The sequence below is a fragment of the Callospermophilus lateralis genome, chromosome 2, assembly GCF_048772815.1.
Source record: "Callospermophilus lateralis isolate mCalLat2 chromosome 2, mCalLat2.hap1, whole genome shotgun sequence".
Lineage (NCBI taxonomy): Eukaryota > Metazoa > Chordata > Mammalia > Rodentia > Sciuridae > Callospermophilus > Callospermophilus lateralis.
In genome coordinates this window covers 185,816,426-185,835,668 of record NC_135306.1, presented here as the reverse complement: position 1 = coordinate 185,835,668, position 19,243 = coordinate 185,816,426, and positions in this window count along the sequence as shown.

Genomic DNA, 19,243 nt, shown 5'->3' with positions numbered 1-19,243 from the left:
GAGGTTCTGTCTAATAGGCATTTTATTGTAAGTGGAAAAAGAAGTCAAGTCAACAGACCTTCATCAAAATACAAAAATACAAATGACCAACAAATATATGAAAAATGTAAAATATCCTTAGGAGTCACGGAAAGGCAATCAAAACCACACTGAGATTTCATATCACTCCAGTAAGAATGATACTAATCAAGAATAAAAATAAATACTAGTAAGAATGTAGGGAAAAGGTACACTTGTCCATTGTTGGTAGGAATGAAAATTTGTAAAACCACTCTGGAAATCAGTATAGCAATTCCTTTAAAAAACGAAGAATGGAATTACCATATGATCCAGCTGTCCCACTCTTCAATACTTCCCCCCAAATCTAAAATCAGCATACTATAGTGAAATGGTCAATCAATGTTTACAGCAGCACAATTCACAATAGTTAAATTATGAAATCAGCCCGGATGCCCATATGTAGATGAATGGATTAAGACAGTGTGGTATATATCCACCATAGAGTTTTACTCAGCTATGCAGAAGAATGAAAATATAATATTTTCTGGTAAATGAATGGAATTGGAGAAGATTATGTTAAATGAAATAAGCCAAGCTCAGAAAATCAAGGGTTGAATTTTTTCTTCCATATGTGGATACTAAAACAAAAGAAGAAACAATAGGGGGAGAAAAATGTCATAAAGATATAGATAGCCGAATAGACTAAGGAAATCCATGGCTGGGGATATAGCTCAGTTGATAGAGTGTTTGCCTCTAATGCACAAGGCCCTGGATTCAATCTCTAGCACCAGACACTCACACACATACACACAAACACACACACATAACACATAAAATAATAATAATAATAATTAATAAATAAAATAAAAGAAATCCAGAGGGAGGAAGGAGAAAAGGATGGGACCAAAAATAAAAGGCAGAATAAAGTTAATAAAATCATTTTGTACACATATATAAATATACCACAGGAAATTTCACTTATAGGTATATGTGAAAAACACCAGTCAAGGATGGATAAATTGATGATCAAGGGGAGGCTCAGTGGGGTAGAAGGAGAAATGGGAGCAGGGCAGAATGGGCTGAAATAGAATTGGATCAGATTCCATGCATGTATGATTTTGTTGGGATGAACCCAGGTACTATGTGTAACTATGATGCTCTAATGAAATTTTAATAAAGAAAACAGCATTTTAGTACTATAAATAAATAAACACATTTTATTATAATGCCTTAAATGTAAGAAAGAGTTTCTATTCTATTTTTTTTACACATAAATCTTTCACACCAATTCTGTCACAAATATTTTACTTGTTAAGCTTTATTTTATTTTTCACTAGGAAAAGACAGTATTTTAGCTTTTGTTATTCTGTGACCAAAATACTCAACAAGAATAATTTAGAAGAGGGAAAGTTTATTTGAGGCTCATGGTTTCATAGTTCCTAGTTATAAGTAAATGGTTGACTCCATTGCTCTGGATATCATAGGGGAAGGGTCCAGCAGAAGAAAACTCAGCTCAGCTCATGGTTAGGTGAAGAAACAGAGGGATTTTTTTTTTTTTGAAGGGGCATATATTTTATTTTTTTTTTATTGGTTGTTCAAAACATTACAAAGCTCTTGACATATCATATTTTATACATTAGATTCAAGTGGGTTATGAACTCCCATTTTTACCCCAAATACAGACTGCAGAATCACATCGGTTACACATCCACATTTTTACATAATGCCCTATTAGTAACTGTTGTATTCTGCTACCTTTCCTATCCTCTACTATCTCCCCTCCCCTCCCCTCCCATCTTCTCTCTCTACCCCATCTACTGTGATTCATTTCTCTCCTTGTTTATTTTCCCATTCCCCTCACAACCTCTTATATGTAATTTTGTATAACAATGAGGGTCTCCCTCCAATTCCATGCAATTTCCCTTTTCTCTCCCTTTCCCTCCCACCTCATGTCTCTGTTTAATGTTAATCTTTTCTTCCTGCTCTTCCTCCCTGCTCTGTTCTTAGTTGCTCTCATTATATCAAAGAAGACATTTGGTATTTGTTTTTTAGGGATTGGAAAAAAAAAGAAACAGAGGGATAGTTAGAGTGAGAGAAAGTGAGAAAGAGAGACAGAGAAAACAATGAGGAAAGTTTTCCACAGGAAAGATGCAGCCTTCCAGGGCATTTGCCCAGTGACCCACCTCTTCAATTATGCCCCACCTGCATACAGTTACCACCCAGTTCATTCAAACTAGGATGGACTGATTAGGTTATAGATCCTACAATCAATCATTTACCTATGAATATTTCTGTATTAATAGGAGCTTTTGGAAGCTATCTCATATCCAAACCATAACACACAAGGAGAAATTAAAAAGAGGAAACTTTAGCTGAATGAAGATCTTAGAAACTTTGGAGTAAATTTAAGATTTCATGTATTCCATCCCTGCACTCAAGGACTTAGTCCTAACAAAGTCAATCAAATATTTATTTTATTCTTAGAAAGAAAATAGTTGTGGCTCAGTGACAGAGTGCTTCCCTCACCTGTATGAAGCTGTGGGTTTGATCTCCTGCAAAACACACACACACACACACACACACACACACACACACACACAAGGTTTGTGAAAAAGGAAATGACAAACTGTTTCCTTGTACTCCCTCAAAAAGTCTGGGGAGATCTTTGTTTCTCTTCTCTATTGAATTTGCCTCTTTCAAGAACTGTAAACAGGTGAAAGAAGATGATTATACAAAGATAAACGGTATTCTTAAAGCTCACTAGGTTGATTTATGAAAGTGTACAAATTTAATATTTTCTGAATAATGTTTGATACAAAATACAACAGGGAGTTCTTTTTTATTGGATAGTATAAACTATCTCTCAGTATTTGCTTGTATGCCTTAACAATGGCACCATAGGACTGATTTATTTATTTTGGAGTCAATCTGACATTTCTTTCCTGCATACTTCCTTGCAGTTGTTATTGCTGGCAAGCCCATCTTATTCCCTTGAAAACTTTTTTTTTTTAATTCAAAAAAATTATTCAATTTGTTTCAATATCAATCTCTTTTATTTTCTAATTTTTCAAGATTATCTCGAACAGGGTCATGTGTCATAACAGATCAAGAAGTAAACATTAGGAGCACAATGAGGAACTGGGAAGATAGAAATTTATCCTAGTTGAACATACACAAGCCTACTTTTGTATGGTGGACAGAGATTTAGGTAGGACAAATGCCATTATTATTGCCATCAGTACTGTTGTGCTTGTTGTGTTAATTATTTTTAAGGACCTAATCACTTATACCATTGATTGAGTTTTTGCAACTCAGATAGTCAAGGGAAGGATGCCACAATTATTCTCCTGTACAAAGGAAAACATAGCTCAGAGGGTCTTAAATATGTTTAAGAAGAGAGGGTTATGTAGATACAATGAGTCAGATCAAGAAGATATGCAAAAGGCAGGTACATATTCAGGAGTCTGGAGACAGCCAGCCTCTTCCAAGGCACATAGTCAACTGGGAATAGATAAACTCTTGAATCATGAGGATAATGTACTAACCCTGAGAGCAAAATACTCAGGTGGACTTGTATATCTAGAACACAGGCCAATTCCAAAATTTATTCTAGTATTGGATTAGGCATAGAATTGGTGAAATTTAAATCTATTTGAGGAATTTAATTAAACAGCTCAGCTCTTTGCAGTATAAGGGAAGATCATAGGTAAGAAACTGGAATTGATTTTAACTATGCACTAGAAATATAGTTATCTGCCAAATTTCTTAATCTATCTAATTTTTGTGGAGTCATGACCTTATTTTCCTATATTGCTGATAGGACTGTAATTTGAAAAAGTACCAAAGGCTTTCCTGATATTCAGTTGGATTATATCTCTCATTCTTTTCTGCCTTTTGTTTCTCTGTCTCCTATGATGCCAATATGCACTACTTCTCTTCAGCTGAGTCGACAGAAGGCAGTCAAACTTTAGTATGCATAGAAATCCCTGGGAGGGTTTGTAAGTACACATATTGTAAATTCCACCTTGAGTTAGCAGGTGGAGACTGGAATTGCACATTTCTAAATTCCTGAGTGACACTATTCTGCTGATCTAAAGTTAAACTTTGAGAGCCACCATTGCTCTAAGACACTTTCATCAAGTCTGCTGAACTGATGTTAAATGAGGAAAGAAAGCAGAGGAATTTATATTCATTATGTTAACATTGAATAGTGTAGCATGCAAGGCAAGTGGGGCATTTTGTATTTTCTGCTGAAACCAGTTTTACTAAAAGGGGCCTTCTAGCTAGTCACTAAAGTTATTCATTTGGAAATATATGACAAAAGATTAAGCTCTAACAAATGAAAAACTACATTTTCCAAGTATTTCATGGCTCATCTGTTGACAACTTATTTGCTAACGCTTAATAATTCAATCTAATATATTCATGAGATCCATACTTTTCCAAAGAGAAATGGTGATTAGTATTCAGAGACATCATTGCAATGAATAATATTCTGTAGAAGCCAATTATGTAATAAGTCAAAGAATGTTGGCCATTTATATTAGGGCATAGATTTCATGTCTCTTAAACTATCTTACCTAATTATCATTTTCCTCAGCTGAGCATTTGATAAGAACTGAGGAGTGGATAATTGGAGATTAAGTTTTGTCAAGGATCTGAAGAACCGATTTTCTATATTACTGATTAAAGGTGAAATATTCTAATTTTAAAAAAGAGTGGTTTGGTTGGTAGCCTCTTGCTAAACCTGAAAATTATATCTACTATCATACTAACAGACATATAGACATAAATTTGGAAATATACATACATGTATTCTGTTGTACTTTAAATATGGGACAAATGAATAAAAATAATTGTCCTAAAGTGGTAGCCACCTGCATCTGTACTTCTGTGACTATAATTTGGTACAGTTTTTTTTTTAATTGCCTGTTTACATGCTTATTCTGAATAAGTCTCAGAAGAGATGGGTTTTTATGTTATTTCTTCTGGTACTTTGCTTTTTGTAGATATTCAGTAAGTACTTCTTGAATGACTGATCAGAAAACTTCACTCAAAATATCCAAATGAACCTTTAAAGATGGGATTTTAATTTTCATATTTATCAGTTCATTCCATCTTGAGCATGTGCTGAGACCATAAAACAAAACGATCCATTACCACAAGGCATTCATATTGCTTTGTAGTCTACCCACGTTGACTTCTCAGTCTGAATTTCCAGCTGTGACTTTGCATACAGCTTTACAATGGAAATACATTGGTTAAATACAGATTTTAAGTCACACGAGCTGTATGATGTCAGGTCATATGACAGATTTAGAAAGCATTAATTATTCTTTTCTAATTGTCAAAATTAATATCTAGGTAGCTAAGTTCAGACACAGTGTGCTGACGGATAAGCAGCCTCCTGAAATAAGACAGTGTAGCTCTCAGTGGGGACTGCCTGCCATGTCTCACAACAACCACATCATCAGCCATAATCACATCACCCAGATCATTTTAATGATGCCAAACTTTAAGTCAGGGAGAAGGAGTAGCACACAGCATGCCTCTGGAAATTGCTGTCTTTTTAATCAAAAGAAATTATAACTCCACAGAGACTTTTATCTCTGGAATTAAATGCACCGCTGAAGTTTTATGTCTCTGTAGTACTACAAAGAAATATTCTTTCCTTCTTATTGGCACAATGGCACAAGCTAAGTCAGATTCCCAAGTTAGCTTTCATTAAAACCCAGAATATCATTGACCTCAAATATGTGTGTCCTCTTTAGTCATATCCCTAAAACCTAAATAGTCTACTACTCCTCATGGAAGACTAGAATAACACAATTAGACATCTCTTCCATCACATTTTTCTGTTAATTCTTCCTTTAATTGGGCTTCCGATGATACACTGACCTTCTCTTTTATTTACAAACTACATGTAATTTTTCCTAAGTGTCTTGGGGGTTGTTATACATTTTTCCTGGACAACTTTCACATCTCTGCATGGCTGACATATTCTTACCATTCACTTCTCAGTTGAGTATCATCACTTCTCTGATTTATGAACCCAACACCCAAACTCTCTTCCGCCCTCTCTCTCTCTCTTTCTCACTGTTTTCCAGTATATCATCCCAATCAATTATCTACATAACTGTAATAGACCATCCTAAAATTTAGATTATGAAAACAGAAATTTTTCACTATTGCCCACAAGTCTGTGGGCCCCTTGAGCATCTCTACTGCTCTGAACCAAGCAGGCTTAGCTGATCTTGACTAGCATCTTTCCAGCATCATCCAAAGAGTTGGCTGCAGAGTTGGCTAGATAGCCTTGGAGGGCTTAACTCACATATCTGGTTGTTAGATGGCTGTTACATGGAATGATGCTGGTGTTTGGGCCGTATGTTTCTCATTATCCAGCAAGTTAGCTGAGGCTCGTTCCAAAAGAGCTTCTGGAAACCAATGAGAGCTTTCAACACTCAGCCGCAGAACTGGCACATTGTCACTTCTGTCACATTCTTGGACCAAAACAAATCCCAAAGCCGATCCAAAATTAAAAGGTCAGAAAATAAGCCATACCTAAATGTGCAAGGAACTGCAAAGGCATAATGCAAAGAACCTCAATGCAGAAGGAGCTGAAGAATTTGGACAATTTTTATATAATATCCTCCATATCACTGTGTCTTATTTTCCTCTAATCTTTACCACTCCCTGGAGTTATGGATTTTTTCTTTTAATTTGTTAGTTCTCTAATTTCTTTCACTTGAATTTAAACTCCTTGAAGAGAGGGATTCTAAGTTTTCATGACTTCCATGTCCACAGGGTCTAAATTTTTTTTTACCAGATATTTATTAAAGTTTGTAATGATAAGACAAATGAATGAACTCACTGGTATTATGTATTTCTAATTCCTTTTCAGTAACTATTGTCTTTTGCTAAATAAATTAAAGGTGCTCACATCTGTCTCAAAAAAAAAATGTATTCCTTGCACACTAGGGTTTCTAGCAACTGATAAAATATACTATAAAAGAAAATGCAACTATGTGTAAGTTTGTCATTACTCTCTTAAGCATACTGTTTGGTCATATTCCCAGATTTTCATTAAGTCCCTCAGTAAAATTTCTTTTCATTTCTTGCACAGCTGCCATTTCACAGAAATCTGGAAAACTGGGAAGAAACCTTTCAGTGAATAAAGAAGTTCTTAGACCATGAAAAGCCATTTACAATCTAGACATGGGAGCCAAAGAACTGAAGCTTTAAAACCTTTTCTTTGCCAAGGAGGTAGCAGTTCAGGGTAAGTCAGCAATGCAAGAAACTTAGGTATTTTATTTCTTGTTCTAAATCATTGGGAGAGAGGGAAAAAAAAAAAAAAAAAAAAAAACGTGTGGTGGGAGACCTGTTTTGTTTGAGAGCCAACAGTATACAAAGTGTTTTTCTGGGTGCTTTACAGACTTCATTTCCTCCTTGCAACAAAATATATTGTTATGCCAATTCTGAAGATTGGCACTAAGAGAAGTTAAGTGACTTGCCAAAGACTATTTAGTTTGAAAGCATAACGGGAACTGAGTCCCAAGGCCTTTTCTTCTACCATATTCCAGGAACTAGAAAACTAAAATAACAATAGTAAGCTGTACAAAATGTGAACATATTTCTTGTTATATTTCAGTGGGATTTACTGAAATGTTAGAAAGACAGATAAATAGCTTGTCCTGAGGTAAACAAATGAAGCAAGTTGGTAGACAAAAGTAATCTAGTTTGAAAGGATCAGGATGATGCATAGGAATTAGAAATGGAATTGACTCAGATATCTAGTACTCTTAGCGGAGGGTCTTCGAAATCTGAAGACTCACTTTTTAAGGTAAAGTGCCAAAGAGAAATACTGTTTGTCATGTTAATAATCAAAATGGAACAAACAAATAATCAGGGAATCACTAAGGACTTTGATATCACTGGCTAAAGAAAGGACTTAAAAACAGCATACTAAAGGGACACAGCTTCATCAATGTTTATAACAGCACAATTCACAATAGCTAAACTGTGGAGCCAACCTAGATGCCCTTCAGTGGATGAATGGATAAAAAAAAAATGTGGCATATATGTGTAATAAGAATTGTAATGCAAAAAAAATCAAACTACATGTATGAAGACATGAATTGGCATGAACATACTTTATATACAAAAATATAATAAAATTGCTCTATATGTGTTAGAATTGTAATGCATTCTGCTCTCATATATTTAAGAAAATAAAATATATTAAAAAATTAAAAAATAAGAAACCCCACCAAGACAATATAATATGATGTCATTAAATATGTGAGGTAATGAATAGAAAAGTACTGATTAAAGCAATGAAGATAACCAATGTTAGAGTAGTGGTTACCAAAATAGTACTTCTCACAATACAATTTATACAAAAATTACCTGGGAATTCTGTTAAAATAGACATTCACGTTCAGTACATTTGAGTTTGACCCTAATACACTATATTTCTAGAATGTCGATGTGAAACTAGTGCTTCAAGAACCACACTTTGAATACCAATAGTCTACTTGTCAGCAAAAGCATTTCAATATAATTATAGGCACCTAATAAAGGAAATAATTTTAAAAGTTCATGGCTGAAAAAATCTCACTCTGACACACACACATACAGATTCATACAAACAGACATATGCGCATACTCTTACACTCACACATTTTCTTTCATATATATATATATATATACTTATACACACACACACACACACACACACACACATCTGCATACCTTTCGGTCAAAATATATGATAGAGGGCTGGGGATGTGGCTCAAGCGGTAGTGCGCTTGCCTGGCATGTGTGCGGCCTGGGTTGGATCCTCAGCACCACATACAAACAAAGATGTTGTGTCTGCCGAAAACTAAAAAATAAATATTAAAAATTCTCTCTCTCTCTCCCCCTCTCTCTCTCACTCTCTCTTAAAAAAAAAAAAAAAATATATATATATATATATATATATATATATATATATATATATATATGATAGAGATATACAATTGGATGAGAAGAAGGATTTTGTAATAGTATCCAGAGAACTAAAATCGGTCATTTAAACCAGAATGAGAATAGAGGTTTTTGGAAAATGTATAAGTTAATTGTATTAATTTTTAATACTATAATCATGTATATAGCATTAGATGATGGTATATACATTGTTATAATGAATTTAAATTAAATATCAATTAATTAATATAGAGCATGAAACACTGTAGATCATTCAATGTTATGTTATCATTATTGTAGCTCAATATGTTCTTCTAGACCCACCTTCTATATTAAAAGTTTACCTTTTAAGGGTAAATAATAACACTAAAGGGACAGCAGCAAAAAAAAAAAAAAAAAAAAAAAGTAACATAAAGTTCACCTATTATGTGAAAGAGATGAGGGAGGGTCATGGAATGCCAACTAATTTCTGGTGTTTGGGTGACCAGTGATGTGGAAGGTTTTCAAAGTAGAGAGCTTAAACCTAAAGAGATATAAAGATTATGAGATGCAGTGAGGAAGATTTCATTACCACACAAAGTAAGGGCAAGGCCTAATCTAGCCTAATCTAAGAAGGAAACAAAAATTCCTATGCTCAAAACACAAGTTTCATTTGCTTATAAAGTAAAGGTCAGTCCTTGGGTTCATTTTAGCAGCCCATAGTCCTGGATAAAAATAACATTTACTGACTATTTGAAAACTGATATTTTACAAAACTCAGTTGTCATAACCATAAAGTGAGAATAATAAAATTATAAAACTTTTCTGTTTTTTATAAGTTATACATTTATCATGTAAATTACATATTGTATTATGTATGCATATATATGTATGTACATATAACATAATAAATATATAATTATAATATATTATTGCTGTAATTATATTTTCTCATTTAAACCAGAATTAGAACTGAAATTTCTAGAAAATTTGCAAATTAATTGTGTTAAGTTATTGTGATTATATTACATAAATATTATAATCAATATCTAGCAAAAAAACAGAATTCAATATACCTTAATCAACTCTCCCTGTTCTGTTGATGCCTGAGAAAGAGGGAAATGGGACTTGTTAAGAATTTTCCCTGTCAATTCAGGATGGCCTTGGGCAACTAGTTCAATTTATAAGAATCTGACCATCTGTCCAAATGAGAAGTTATTAACAATTTGTGACTTAACTAGATATTTCTCTGATGTAGCCAGGTTGCATACACACAAAAAAGAGTATGTGTGTTTTAACCAGTTTGAAAACGATTTCCCCCTATTGTAAAATAAATTCTGTACCTTGTTTGCTGGGTGTCTTGCTTAATGACAGCTTTCAGTGATAATTTTTATTCTCTTAACTGACAAAAAAATCACGAAAGAAATGATAGAAAAACCTGCAGAAGATCTAAAATGCTAAAGAAGGAAATTTGCTCAAATAGAACTGCTCTAAATTGAAAGATCAAAAAGGGTAATTATAAGGATAGAGAATATACTGGGGCATAAGCTTGGTAAATTTAGTGTTGCTCTCTCTGAGGTTTTCAGAAATGCAAATTACCATCCTCAGTTGATTGCCTGATGAAGAATGTTAACCAGTGCATTTTTTCCCCAAGTGAAGTTTTAAAACTTCTCATATATGAGGATTTTGAAAAGAATATTGTTTGGACCAAAAAATAAAAATTAAATAATCATGAAATTTCAAAAGCCTCTAAGCAAAATTGTAAATGATCCTTTTTTTCTGACATGATCATCAGTAAAGCCTCTAAAATGCTAAATATATAAATATAGTAGAACAAATACATACTAATGCTTAGTTTGGAAAGAGCAGGAAACAAGAAGTAAACAATCCATCCTAATTTCTGAAAGAATAAAATGTGGGAAAAACATTCAAATCAGTGAGGTAGAGTAAATGAAAGCCACTAGATTCCCTGTTTGGTGCTTAGCATATTCTGTGTTTCTTGATAAAACTGAATTGCAATCCATAAACTGTCTGGAGAAATCAGAAGTCTATGGTTGCAACTTTCATTGAGGGGGAAAAAACCAGATGAATGCAGGCTTAGTTACTAGCATCAGCATCAATGAATGAGATCATGTCTTGACTTTAGAAGTATCTCTAGATTTCAGTTGAAAAAGAGTAACTTGAGTTACAGGGAGTAATATGATTTATCTTAACCTGTATCTGTATCTCTGTCCTCTACACACACACACACACACACACACACACACACACACACATAATTCAACAGAAGACTTATTATAGTTCAGGGATCTTGAAGAAACTCAATAAGCAGGGGTTGGGGAAATGGCTCAGTTGGTAGAATACTTGCCTCACATGCCCAAAGCTCTGGGTTTAATCCCCAGCAACACACACACACACACACACACACACACACACACACACACAAGAAACTCAGTATGCATCCTTGTTGAGAGCTGAAGAATCACTTCTTGGATATAGTTGGACAATGATTAATTGGTGATTGTTAAAAATTTTAGCAGGCTATGCACAGTTTTGAATTGAGAACTTGAAGAATTCCATGATTTTGATTTTAGTTAGCTTAGTTTTTTTTTTTTTTTTTTTTTTTTTTTAATAAGGTAGCTAGGAATGGAAACTGCTCTGAGAAACCGAAGGAGTGAACATCTGAGGATAATAGTTCTAGATAGGATGTACAAATTTATTCCTTAAAACTGAGATGTAAAAGTCTTGGAAATTCATTATGTGCCTTGTGTAGAAATGGAGGTTCCACTCCAATATGCCTTAGTCGTCACCATGGACATTCTTCTTGTGTGTGTGATGACAATGTGCAGCTGGTTTGCATATTAAAGATCTGGATATTTTACCTAGAGACACTAATCAATATTTTCACAGGTCCAGAGATCCCTCCTCATATGGCACCATTAATTTTGGTTATTATGCATGAGAAAATATATGTGATCAAAAACACATAGTCGAAGACATCTACATATTAGTAACTAGAAAACTATAGAAATAAACAAAATGATATCAGGGTAAAAATAACCCACATTGAATATCAAAGAAGACAATTAATTCTTCCTCCCAAGAGATATAATAGAAAGACCGCTGATCACTATAAAATTATTGCTGAATTATGGAAAATGTTTAACTTGAAACGCAGAAATTACAGGGAATTTTGAAAACCTATATTGATTATTAAGTCTTGTAGAGTAGTTTTAAATTCACAGCAATATGAAGAGAAAGGTACCAAGATTTCTCATATATTTACCTATCCTCACACATGCACTATAGAAATTCTTCACACTGTTTACCTGAGGAGTCACTCTGGACATCCTATTTGCTATGAAACTGTATAAATATATAATGACATATTTTTACCATCACAATACAGTAAGAATATTTTCACTGCTCTCAGAACCCCTGTCTTCAGCCCTGACCCCCAACACCTGGCTGATGGAGTCCTTGGAGTTTTGTCTTTTTTTTAAAGTGTTATATAGTTGGAATTACATGAATTCAATGTTTCCAGATTGAATACTTTCATTTAATAATCTCCATTCAATGTTCCTCCATGTCTTCACATGGACCTGAGTGTTCATTTCTTTTTAGTCCTGGTTACTCTTCCATTATCTGAATACATCACAATCCATCCACTCGCATACTGAAGAATGTCTTGGTTGATTATAGGTTTTGCAAAATATAAGTAAAGCTTCTAAAAACAGCTATGTAGAGGTTTTGTGTGGAAATAAAATTTCAACTTCCTTGAGTAAATTCAAGAGAGTAGTATTGCTGGATGATAAGGTAAGACTATGTTCAGTTTTATTAGAAATTATTGAACTCTCTTCCCCAAACTATGTATCATTTTGTATTCTCATAAGCAATGAGTGAAAGTTGCAGTTGATATACATCCTCACCTTTATGTAGTGGTGTTAATGTTTTAGATATTTGCCGTTATAATAGGAGTGCTGTTGCATTTTATTGTTATTTTAATTTAAATATGGAGTATCTTTTCATACTGTTCTTATTTCTCACTTACAAATTTTCTTTGGCATGTTGTATGTTTAGGCCTTTGATGCACTGTTTACTCTTGTTTCTATTCTTACTGTCAAGATTTAAGTACTCTTTGTATATTTCGGATAATATTCTATTAATAAATATATATTTTGCAAACATTTTTCCCAGTACACAATGAATCTCATTCTCTTTACATTGTTTTTCACAGAGAAGGAGTTATTTTAATGAATTCTTGCTGATCAGTTAATTTTTGCATGGATCCTGCTTTGGGTGATACCTGCAGAAATTTATTACCTACTCACTGTCACATAGATTTTTCTTTCATATTACCTTCTAGGATGTTTATGTTTTTATGTTTTATACTTTGATATGTGACCCATTTTGAGTCCTATTTTTATGACAAGGGTAAGGTCTGTGTCTGGATTCTTTTGGTTTGCATTTTGCATGTGGATATTCAGTTGTTCCAGCACCATCTGTTGAATTCTATTTTGCTTCATTGTATTGTCCTTATTTCTTTGTCAAAGATCAGTTAACCATGGGTATGTAGGTCTATTTCTAGGCTCCCTACTATGTTCCCTTGGTCTGTTTGTTCTTTCACCAACCCCACAGTGTCTTGTTTATCATACAATGAGTCCCATGAACAGGGAATTTTAGCCCTTTTATTTTGTTCATCTTCAATATTGAGTTGTCTTTGTGGTATCTTTTGTCTCTCCATATATACTTTAGAATTTCTTTGTCAATATCCACAACATATCTTTCTGGAAATTTGATGGGGACTGCATTGAATAAATAGATCCATCTGAGAAGACTCAACATTCTGAGTCTATGCATGAACATGGATAGACTATTTATTACTTATCTTTCATTCATCATATTTTGTAGTTTTTCTTATACATATTGTGTATATATTTTGCTACATGTATAAACATAGATTATATAGGTTATATATACATATTATATGTTATAAATATAAAACAAAACCTCAGAGTTATATGTGTATATTAAAATATCTTTATATTTGGTGGTCCTAATATAAATAGTATTTCTTTTTAATTTCTACTGTCATTTATTTATTGCTGGCGTGTGGAAAACTGACTTCTGTATGGCATTTGTATTAACCTTGTGTATTGAGATATGCTACTACTTTGCTGTAATTACCTATTAATTCCTCAAGTTTTTGTTGATTTCTTTTTGATTTTCTACATAAAGTATTCTGCCCACTGAAAATATAGCTTTATTCTTTCATTTGAAATCAGTGTGTCTTTCTTTTCTTTTTTTCTTCTCCTCCTTCTCCTTCCTCTTCTTTTTGTCTTGTTGCATGTGTCCAGTACAACACTGAAAAGGAGTGATGAAGTGTTGAGAGGGCATAACTGTGCATTTCCCCAGATCTTACAGGAAATATTTTGTGTTTTTCGGCATTAAGTATGAATTAGCTGTAGGATTCTTTTTAGTAGATGTTCTTTATTAAGCTGATAAATTTCCTCTCTATACCCAACATTGGGAGAAGCTTTTATCATAAAAGGGTGCTTAATTTTGTAAAATTCTTTTTCTGCATCTATTGAAAAATAAATGTCTTTTTTTTTCTTTTTAAGCTTTATGATATAGCAGATCACATTAATTGACATTTTTCAGGAGAGTGAGGTAGTAGGGATTGAATTTAAAGGTGCTTTACCACTGAACCATGTCCCCAGCCCTTTTTATTTATTTTTTGTTTTTTTATTTATTATTTTGAGACATGGTCTCACACATTTATCAAGGCTTAGGGCCTTGATAAATTGCTGAGGCTGGCCTTATACATGTAATCCTCCTCCCTAAATCTTCTGAGTTGCTGGGCTTACAGGCATGTGCCACTGTGCTTGGCACTTCTTTTCTAATATGTGCATTCAACGTTATAAATTTTGTCATAAGGATTGCTGTCACTGCATCAGAGAACTTGTGATAAGCAGTAATTTCATTTATCCCAAATAGTTTTAATTTCTCTTGCGATTTTCTCCTTGTCTTGGTTATTACTTAGAGTGTCATTAAAATTCACTTTGAATATTTTTCCCTCCATCTTTCTGCTATTGATTTCTAATTTAATTCCATTACACTCAGAAAGGCAAATCCATATATATATATATATATATATATATATTTTTTTTTTTTTTTTTTTTTCTCCTATACAGTTGTGAGTTGTCAGATAAGTATTAAGACCTGTAGTTTCATATCCAGCATCTGCAACATGTGGTGGTGAGATGTGGGGCCCAAAGGGCTTGAACAGCTCCCCACCTCACCCCCATGTACTAACACATGTCATCTTTGTTGCAGGCCATATTGCCTCTGAGTTAGGCTGGTTGTGTTCACAAGCTTCAGGTTTCTCAGCAGCCATTCCATGTTCCCAACATCTTTTACTTTCCGGGCCCTCCATTGTAACTTGGCTTTGTTAGGAAGAACTTGATGCAGGCAACACTTTTTTGAAACAATTCTTCCATTTTAGAACAAGGTCACTCTGACTCAGCCTGACCTAAGTTCTTCAGTACTCCATTATCATGCAAACACTCCACCACCACAAGAAAGAAAATTGTTATCTGGTACTGAAATCTTTAAAAACACCTAGAAGGACCCTTTCTAACAACCCCCTAGCAATGCTCTTACCACAAAAATCCCCTTTCCATCACTCCCTTGACCCATGAAATTGTTTTAAATTCCTCATCTGAAAATTCCATTATTCCTGCTATGTTTGCTTATTATGACTCTGTTCATCATGCTTATTATGGTTGCTTGATCTAGGTCTTCAATTTATTTTCATTACCCTTTGGTATGTCTTGTTTTTATTTTTGATAACTAGACATGAAGTACTATGTAAAAGAAACAGTAATATAATACTAGACTGTTGTGGTAAGGTAAGCATTATATTGTTGTGATTATGTCCTATTTTTTAGTGAACATATATTTTGATTTATTTCTTCTCGGTAGGGGAGGATGGATTAATCAGACTGGAGTAGAGCATTTCCCTTCTTTCATGTAGAAGGGTAAAACTTACTAGGGTTTGATATTCTCCTTCTCTTGGGTCACTTGGGCTCTGTTAATGCTGCAGAAGGTTAGGCTGTGATTAACCAGCTTCTTTGTAAAACACACCTTGTTAAGAACAACAGAGTGCTCTGGTATATTTTACAATGCTTCCCTTTCCTCTTTCCCTGTCAGAGGCAAAAAAAAAAAAAAAAAAAAAAAAAGTTTTCTCTGATATTTATAATGAAAATCAGGTAGATATTTTTGTGGTAAATATCACAACATTATGAAGGCCTTCTAATGGGTGAGTTACTCTTACAGTTGAGAAAGTGGAAAATTACCAATTAGACTTCAGGTTCTCCTACCCTGGCACCGATTCTCATGCTCAAGATTGTCTGTTCTGGTAAGCCATGACTCCTCGTGTTCCTCTTTCTGTGCTCACGTTTTCTCTGCTTCCCAATCCCGAAGGCAGGGTTTTTGCTCTGTGTTCTCAATTCTCTTGCAAATCCTAGCACAGACATTTTTCCAGTCTTTTCAGCTTTGCTATGATATTATGATGAAATGATGACTTGCGAACCAGAAGCCAGAAGCTTGATTGTTATTTGAAGGAGAGAATAAACTATTGTATGACTATAAAAATATCAAGTATCAAACATTATTTTTTGTTAAAATTTTTTTCAAATTATCTTTTTCACATTATCTTGTCAAGTGTAATATAAAGTGAGAATGATAAATATAGGACAGGCAGGAGGGGAGAGAGAGAGGATGAGAGAGAGAGAGAGAGAGAGAGAGAGAGAGAGAGAGAGAATATGAATGAATGTTTGAAGGAGATTGCTGTATTTCTCCATCTTTGGAGTTGAATTATTGGGTAGGAAAATGAATAAGTGTGAGATTCCAACAGTTCTTCTCTGCCCTATCTCCTGAGATGTGAACAATGAACCCAGAGTATTTTTTTGTTATATGATACAATTCCTATGATCACAGTCTTACTAAAGTCTTAGATATTCATCAATGTCTTCTGGAACAAGATGAAAGAAAGAGATTTGTTTCACTTATGTGTTTCTTTAGAGAAAGAAAATAAAATATAATAAGAGATTAATAATAATATAATATAAAGAGAGAATAAGTGATAGATTTTAGCTTGAGTAAGAATTAATCATCAAAGTGACATAAGAATTCCACTTCCCTGAAATTTTGGAAATCTTTACAAGGGATTTTCATTCTGCTGGAATTGAGATAGGGAGTTTAAGACAATTTATAACTTACAAAGGACCAGACTGTACTACTAACATCTAGGTATATGTAGGATGAACCTTGTGTTCTATTTTTTATAAATAGCTGAAGATATGCTTCATAATATTATTTTTACCTTAAGGATATATTTACACTCAGCTGGTTCTTTAAATACTGACAAAGTCTTAATACCTTGATATCAGGGTGACTTCAATTTTCTTTTAAAAATATATGGCTTTTGTCAATGAAATTTAGTGATAGATGGGCTTGATAGTGACATTTATATTCTAGCTATTCTACTATTTCATAAAACTAAATAAGGGAACTTATCAAAATATAAATCAAATCATTCAACATGAAGTAAATAGGCACATATTAAGCCATTACACTCTGCTTAGCCATTTATTAATTGTAGGCAATAAGAGATAACCCAGATATTTACCTTCATGGAGCATTCATGTTTTTAAATTATAAGAAAAAAATTGCAAGATGCATTTGGTATATATGATAGTTAAATATAACTTAGGATGTTGTGGTGTGTATTTAAGCTCAGAAATGCTGAAACTTACTTTAGTGCTACTCATTTCCAAAGTTATTAAACTCAATACTGATCCCCCCAACACTTATGCTGTGTTGACCAGCTCTGGCAGCAATAACTAAAAACTTGAATGCTGTTCATCCAAATTGGAATGTACTTTTGTAACAGCTTTTTACAGATTTAGAATAAAAATAGTGATATTTTTAAAGATATTTTACTCACATGTTAAAATTATATTTTGGACACAAATCAAATATATCATTAAATTAATTTCATCTTTTCTTTCTCCAGTTGCTTAAAATGAGGCAAAGATTTTCATAGCAAAGAGAGGAAAGAATGCTTTGACATGAAACCAAGTCAATCTTATCTCTGAGGTACAAAGTTTGAAGACATACACATGCCACATTTTAAAAGGATAAAAGTAAAAGTTATGCCTGAAATACCAGCCATATTCTAGTTTTAAAAAGGGAAAAAGGGCACAAACCTTCCAAAGATATTAATAAAATTGCTTCCCACAAAGGAGATGATCACAGAGTTGGAGTGGAAGATTAGGGAAATATATCTGAAAGGAAGATGAAAAGAAAAATATAGAAATGAACTACTGAGTCTTATTTAATTTGGGGAGAGTTTGAATTCTGGAAATGGCTGAGATGTGTAAGAATGTGGGAATGTAATTAAACTAGAGTGTCCTGAAAGAATTTTAGAAATATGCAACCCCAAAATATGCCACTCTGGCATGTTGACAATTTTAAGTTAAAGGCACTTGAAAAGCAGCTAACTTGAGAAGAGTACTCTGATCTTCATTCAGGTTTTTAACAGAAGATGAAATTGCCACCAGAAACGTGTTCTTCTTATGCTGGAAGAAAAGGAGTCTTCTAACCTGGAAGGACCAGGTTCTGAGATGAGGAAAGTCTGTAACAAACTTTAATAAACTCAACTTTATATCTTCCTGGCCACTTCTCCACCCAGTTAACTTGCTCTGCCCAGCTCCCTTTGCCTTGCCATATTTTCCCCATTAATTATTCTTTATCTTATTTAGTATTATAAAATTTCATTTGGGTTTTCATTTTTTCTTGAAGGATTTCATGTTATCTCAACTTTTATTAAATTTATATACATATTTTTCTTACATGAATTTAATTCTCAAGTTCAACAATAAATAAATAGATAGAGAACTATTTAAATATATAAAAATAAAGATACATTTTTGCCTCCTTTACAATCTCTGGGTAGAAAATGAACTTTAGAACCTATTTTGAGGCTCCATAAACTTTTCTTAATAGCATGATGTGCTGTTGGACCGTTGTCTCAAGACTATAGGTCTTAAGAAGGAAGCTCCTTGAATTCTATTATTATGTAAAAGCACTGACCTACATATAGTATATTTGTCCATTTTCCATTCTAGGGAATTTGATTCCTCAAGGAGGAAATATTGCATAGTATTTACAGGAATGGGTCATTAACTCAGACATATCTCCTTCCAAATTAAGATTTTATTTTTCTCTTGTTTGC